This window comes from Cannabis sativa, chromosome 2, assembly GCF_029168945.1.
Source record: "Cannabis sativa cultivar Pink pepper isolate KNU-18-1 chromosome 2, ASM2916894v1, whole genome shotgun sequence".
Lineage (NCBI taxonomy): Eukaryota > Viridiplantae > Streptophyta > Magnoliopsida > Rosales > Cannabaceae > Cannabis > Cannabis sativa.
In genome coordinates this window covers 66,491,414-66,499,502 of record NC_083602.1, presented here as the reverse complement: position 1 = coordinate 66,499,502, position 8,089 = coordinate 66,491,414, and positions in this window count along the sequence as shown.

The window sequence follows — 8,089 nt, the reverse complement described above, 5'->3', positions numbered from 1 at the left end:
GCATTAGAGAGAATGATCCACCAAAGAATCTTATGCCACTCCAGGACTTTTTAGTTCTAAAGATTGTTCCATAAAGTTGGGGTAACATTGCCAAGAGGAGCACGATCCAAATTTTGAACCAAATAGGCGGATTTAGAATAGAACAGACCCCTTAGTTCTTTTGTCCACACCCATCTATCAGAACCCTAACCACTGGGCTTCCTGCCTTTCAAAATGTTCCTAGTCGTTTGGGGGTCAAACAGGGAGTGAAGCCTAGGAATGTTCTAATCCCCACTCTCCAAGAGGTCTGCTACTTTTTCCACACCATCAATCCTACAAGAGTTAGGCTTAGGGTAGAAGTCTTGACATTTGATAACCCACAACTAGTTCCAAATATGTGTCCTTTGACCATCAACAATAAGCTTGCAAGCACCTTTAACAAGGATGGCTTTTATTCTCACCATGTTCTTCTAGAACCAAGAGTCCGAGTTCTTGAAGGAACACTGCAAAAATGGTTTATTTCTCAAATACTTGGCCCTAAGCACTTTACAACACAGTGTTTGGTCCTCATTAAGAAGAGCCCAACCCCATTAAGCCAACAAGGCTTGATTCATTTCAAAAGTATTTCTAAAGCCAAGGCCACCCCGAGATTTGGGCAGAGAGAGATGATCCCAAGCCTTAAAATAAATTCCATGATTGCTCTGTTCACATCCCCACTAAAAATTCCTCACCATACCATCAATTTTAGAGGCAAGTTTCTTTGACAACTTCATAGTCTGCATGGTCTAAATGGGCAAAGTAAGGCCAACCGATTTGATCAAAGTTGCCCATCTTACTTTGGAAAGAGACTTCATATTCCATCCATGAAGTTTCGGGAGAAGATTTTCTACAATGAAGTTGAAATCTGTATCCTTCAGACGAGATCTGAACAAGGGAAACCCTAGGTAATTAATTTTGCGAGAAGCAATGTTGAGTCTAAGACATTGCTTAATGCCTCTCTTCATACTTTCACTCTTACTATTGCTAAATAAGATCGAAGTCTTAAGCTTATTGAATGAATTTGGTTTTTGTTTATGAATTTTTAACATTGTTTGCAATAAATTTTATGTCTATAATTATGTAAATTACTTATTTTTTAATAATTTTGTAAAAATTCTCTTGATTTTTAAAATGAAAATTTTATTTTATTTTTGTTTTAAGTTATAAATTTTAAAAGTTTTGCCACTATAATTATCCCCATATTATATAATTCACACAAATTTGAGGACCACATATTCATATATTATATATCATATCAATCGAGGGAGAGATATTTAAAGTGGAATATGACGTCATGCGTCTACTAATCTAATACACTAATATTTTTAAAAATAACATATTTTATAATTTGTGGTGGCAAAGGCAATAGGTGATATAAGCAACGAAGAAGAATGTAGAGGAAATATGGCATTGGCTTCTTTTAAGTTTTTAAGGACCCCTTGAGTGGAGTAAACGATTAAAAGATGAGGCATGATGACGTGGATGCCACCAATTCATGACTTTAGTAGTTTATTCCATTCTCTCTATTATGTGTTTTGCATTGCAAATTGATGAGTTGATACTGAGTACTTGATTTATTATTTACTTTAACAGATTTGTAGACTTATATTTATACTAGCAAAAAAATACGTGTTTTATGCTAGTTTTTTTTTATATTATTTGAAAGTAATACAATTAAAAATTAAAGAAAAAATATTATTAGTTATTAAGTGAGATTATTATTATGTGTATCTAAATATTATAGTTTATAATGTTGTTAATTAAAAGTGAATACTGAATGCAATATATTAGTGTTTAAGAAAGCTTGATAATTTAAATATATTCTTAAGTTAATCCAAAAATAAGTTAAAAATTGATGTTCCAATACTTAAAGAAACATTACTTAAATGAGTGTAAGATAAAAAGAAAATTAAAATTAAATCTCTAAATTATTGATAATTGAAGATAGCATTTGTCTAAAAATTGTAGATAAGAAAACTAATGATAGTCATTGGTTGATTTCAATCTTCATTTGCTTCGATAGAGATAATATTGTAATTTTTGTATTTTTCACTTTTCATTCTAGCCGGGTCCGCATATATGTGGATTGTCTATTTTTTCGTTGATAAATTGAATATGGTAGTATCGACAAAAAGTGAAAATCATGTTTAACAAAAAAGTGATAGTATTCTATAACAAAATACTATTAAATTATTTTAAAATACTATATTTTATTAAAATAAAACTCTATACGATTAAAATTTCATATTTATCTTTATTCAAAAAGAAAAAAAAATGATAAAAAAAAAACATGAAAAGTTTTTATTATTATCTCTACTGTCTTTCTAGATGTGAATAATGGTATCTTCTTTCTTCCATATTCTTCTTTATTTTTTGTATATTGTGTTTGCAGCATATATGTAAATTATTACGTAACTTTAAAAACTTTGCTCTTGGAAACTAATGCATATGCCGAGCACTTAGAATCATTTGTTAGCTGTAAACTTTATTGGGTTTTTTTTTTTTTTTGCCATTGATGCTTGGTTTTGTGAACTTTGATAAAAGTCACACTTTTTTTTTATTATTATTATTACTTATATATTTTGTTATTAAGTTGTGAAGAAGAAAAAAGAGAAGTGTGGATTGGAATATTATGTGTGATCCCATGAGAATGTCCAAATTCTAATAGGAAAAGGAATACAATAAATAATTAAAGAAAACCCAATCGTAGATGTACAATAGCAAAAACTCAATCGTTTTGTTTTGGATTTAATAAGATTTATTTTATTTATTTTATTATATATAAATAAAAAGTGACCCATGAATTTCTCATAAACTATTTTCTTTTTAATAATAAAACATTTTATTTTTAATATAAATAAAAAGTACCCATGAATTTCTCATAAACCATTTTCTTTTTAATAATAAAACATTTTATTTTTAATATAAATAAAAAGTACCCATGAATTTCTCATAAACCAAACCATTTTATTTTTACTTTTATTTTTAATATAAATAAAAAGTACTCATGAATTTCTCATAAATTATTTTCTTTTTAATAATAAAATATTTTATTTTTAATATAAATAAAAAGTACCCATGAATTTCTCATAAACCATTTTCTTTTTAATAATAAAACATTTTATTTTTAATATAAATAAAAAGTAGCTATGAATTTCTCATAAACCAAACCATTTTATTTTTACTAATAAAACATTTTATTTTTAATATAAATAAAAAGTACCCATGAATTTCTCATAAACTAAGAATTCGGTTATATAGACACACTTTATATAGAATAGATATTGCACTCATATTTTCAATTGGTTAGCCTTAAAAGTTTCAATAAGGCTTAATTTTTAGGACCATGTTTGCCAATAACCTTTTTTCTTTTTCAAAGAAAAAAAAAGGCATATATAATATATATTCTAAACTCTTTTTTGGCTAGTTTTTGTTGTTTGTTCTTTTCTTTTAATTTATTCTCTTTCTTCCACTCTATCATTTTCTTTTATACTTTTCGAATGTGTATAATATAAATATTATTTGTTCAAAATTGAAACATACGATACAATATTTAAATAGAGGACGAACAGAATAACCATGAAAATTAGATACGATATTTATGAATCTATATAAATTTAAATTATATATAAACATCTTCTTTGTATATATACGAATAAAATAAAAGTTATTACTTTTATTACATTAATTAATTAGTAGGATGAAAAAAATATAATATTATAGTAAAATTTACATTTACAATAAATATTTATATTTTGTATATACATTCAATTTACGTAGTCATTCTCTTCTATATATAAATAAATGGTATAGTGTGAATTTTTGGTCTAGAAATACGAGTACAATTTTATGAAAAGTTATCACGCTAAGTCAATCTTAATAGGAAATGATAATTTTTCGCAAGTGTACGCTTATATTTACTCATGTGCTCTTAACTAGAAAAAGTGTTGTTAATTGTAGAAAATGCTATTAACAACAAAAAGAAGAAGTGTAGACACAACAACTGATCAAAGAAAAAATGATCATTTGACCTCGCATGATGTGGACTTGCTAGAAGATGCGATCGAGAAAAAGGTTAGTCGCATACTATGCCACCGCATCATTAAAAGATAAGCATGGCCAAGAGAAGTTAATAGTACTAGTCGCACATATACCGATTATACGCGATGAGCAAGTATGTCTCCCCTACGACAAGAAAAGATTATTTCTTTACATAGGTTTGATCCGAATAACTAATTTGTTCGATGACTCGTTAGGGACTCGCATGTTTCAAGTTGCCAACGCATAGAATGTCTGACTATGCATTTAAGGGTGAATGTAGACACTAAACGAAATAGGCCTAATGGCCCATCCTGCGAGTACGACATCGTAGAGCTGCGAGCTCATCTATTTAGAATATGAATAGACAAGCTACGACTTATCAAGTCACATACATTGTTGCAATTAAGTAAGCGGACAAATCTGATCTGACCGATTTAATTCTTTAAATGTTTATCTTGATTTAATTATGTTATTTATTGTTAAAACAATCTGATCTGACCGATTATGTAATCTTAAAGAACAATTACTTTCTTTATAAAGGGGTGATCCAAAATAAATAAACTACGCTGAAACTATTGCCTAAAGTGAACTAAGCAGACTAAGTTCTAACTAAACCACTATAATTCTCTTGTCTTTTCTATGTTTTGCTTTCGTTTTTGTCTATTTTGTAGCTTACACTTTGAGTATTTTCTATTCTAGGTGAGTACTCACATAACTCCTAGTGAGTGTCCTTGCCATGCTTGAATACTCATATTATTTGGTATTGTCTAAATCTCTCCCATAATATTTGGTTGTAGTATGTGGGAAACGTAAATATTTCTAAGATTATTGGAAGAGAATCAAAATGAATACAGAATAGAAAAACACGAACAATAACCACGAAACTATCAACATTAGCACTATCAATATTCCAATATTTAGAGGGGGAGCGACCCCCATTGATGTTGTTGTAGGTGGTGTTGGGTTTTATGCCCTAAATAAAACTCATTTCAATATAATCGGATTTACTTATTAATATAGATCAGAAATAACATTTAATGTTGCATGGTTCACATGATTTATTTCATGATTATATGTACATAATGTATAAATTCATCTGAAACCCTTTTCACATACTTGATCCTGTTTATTGTGTCGTCAACACATTGGAAAGTAAACATGACTATGTGAATAAAGTTTCCTAGATTTATCAGACATAGGGTTTTACTGATATGATAATCTACAACAAGAGTTTACTTGTATTTGGAGAAATACTATGTTCTTTCCAGAGCAGTATCAAGTTAAAGTAAAGCTCGGGTTGGATGCATGGAGTATGCATCGGAAGGATAGATATTGAACTTTGACTTAGATTTATTAAACTTACCGTAATATCTATTCAAGTCAATATCGCCTAGTTGATCCTAGATCAAATGATCTTAATCCTGATATGATTAGGCTCAATCTTGAAAGGCTATTCGTGTTCTTTGATTTGTTAGTTAAGCCTACTTTTAGGTCAGGGTGATACGTACATTTTGGGAACACGGTAGTGCAATTGAGTGGGAGCGCTAGCATAAACATGGAATCTATAGCTTCTATCTGGCGAATAGTAAGCAAAGGATGATCTCCTTCGAGCTTGACCAAACGAACATAAATGGTGGAGTACTCATTTCACATTAGCTGAAATATCATTTATACGGGGTCAAGTGTTTTAAGGAATAAATACATTGTAGGGTGTAACGGTAATTTAATCCCTTTACAGTGTAGATCATTCATATAGAGGATCATTGATCACATTAGGATTATAACAATGGATAACTAATGATGTGTCTATATGGTGGAACATATAGAGCATTCTATATACCGAGAGTGCAATTACCGAGTTCTATGCGTGGATTCAACGAAGAATTAATAAGTTAGTGAATTTTAGTGCTAAATTCTTGATCTACTTATTGGAAGCTCGGTTATATAGACCCATGGTCCCCCCACTAGTTGAGATAATATTGCTTGTAAGACTCATGTAATTGGTTTTGATTAATCAATTATAATTCACGAATTAGACTATGTCTATTTGTGAAATTTTCACTAAGTAAGGGCGAAATTGTAAAGAAAGAGTTTATAGGGGCATATTTGTTAATTATGATACTTTGTATGGTTCAATTAATAAATATGATAAATGACAATATTATTTAATAATTATTTATAGTTATTAAATAGTTAGAATTGGCATTTAAATGATTGAATTAGGAAATTGGCATTTTTGAGAAAATCAGATACAAAAGGTGTTAAAATTGCAAAATTGCAAAGCCCAAGGCCCAATCCATTAAGTGTATGGCCGACCACCTTTGTAGCTTTTTTAAATTGATTTTTTCATTATTTTAATGCCATATAATTCAAATCAAGCCCTAGAGGAATGCTATAAATAGATAGTGAAGGCTTCAGGAAAATTACACTTTTCTGAATCAGAAAAACCTGAGCCTCCACTCTCTTCTCTAGCCGCCACTCTCTCTCTCTTTTCTTCCTCAATATTTCGAACCTCTCTTAGTGATTAGAGTAGTGCCCACACACATCAAGTGATACCTCAATCATAGTGAGGAAGATCGTGAAGAAAGATCATCAAAGAAAGGAGATTCGGCATCAAAGATTCGAGAGAAGAGATCAGTTCGGATATTGATAATGCTCGTTGCTACGAAAGGAATCAAGGGCTAGATATCTGAACGGAAGGAGTCATATTATTCCGCTGCACCCAATGTAAGGTTTCTTTAACTTTATATGTGTTTATTTTATCGTTTTAGAAAGTTCATATTTAGGATGTTAATAAACATACTTGTGAGTAGATCTAAGATCCTGGTAAAATAATTTCCAACAACTGGCCTCAGAGCCATGGTAATTGATTTACTTGCAAGAAATTTGGACTTTAAAACGATTGTTTGTATGTTCTTTGGATGGTATCATGTTGTATTGAGTGTTATTTGATGATTGATTGATGTTTGTGAAATTTTCGTGAAAAATAATTGTGATTTCGTTTCTGGAATTATTTTTATTGGATAGTATGGAAAAAATTAAGCAAGTTAGCCTTTTACAGAACTCAATTTGGATTTTATTTGAATTAGTTATGATTTTTTGAAGATTCGACAAAATCGAAATCATGTCTTGATAGTTTCTGCCGATCGCAGAACTGTCCGTACAGTTTCGGATTTTTTTCCTTTTCTTCAATTTTTTCATACTTTTTCATGGAATTAACTTCCAATTTTTTGTATGGTTTTGTATATATACTATTACTATTCCTAATTCAATTCTAATTATCATTTTGAATTAATTTAATTTTTTTTTAAATTAATTCAAGATATTAGTGTAATTTGAATTCGAATAGAATTAGTATTTATCTTTTTGCTTAAAAATCTATCTTATTTTAAAATTTGATTATATCTTATCTTATTTTAAATTTAAAAATAAGATATTTATAATTATGTAATTTTTAAATGAAATAAGATATTTTGCTAATTTTTTTTAAATTTTGTTATTTTATTTATTTAAATTAAATTTAAAATTTGAAAAAGATATTTATTTATCTTTTCTAATTTTTTATTTAATTTTTATTTATAAAATAACATTTAAAATTTAAAAGTAGTTAGCAAATTTTTTTTGAAATGATATTTAGGTTGGTTGAAACCTAATTTTTCAAAAATTGTAGGTTTAATTTTAAATTTTAATTTTTTAAAAAAAAAAAAAATTTCGAATTTTTCAAATTTTTTTTTAAATTTTTCGAAAAATTATTTTTTTTTATTTAATAAATTATTTTCGAAATTAAATATTTAATTTAAAATTAAATAAATCCTACATCCAACTATCCAACTAACCTTGTTGCAGGAGTATGTGTTTTAGCTTATGTGTAAGTTTTTAAAACCTATTATTACTTGATTGCAAATAGCCATGGTTACTTTTTGCCGGATCTAATGATTCGATGGCTCCCTTGGTCAAGTTAATAATTTGTAACGGGTAAAATTTTACAATCTTCTCATACGTAGTATGACTTTAGCAACATGATAGGACC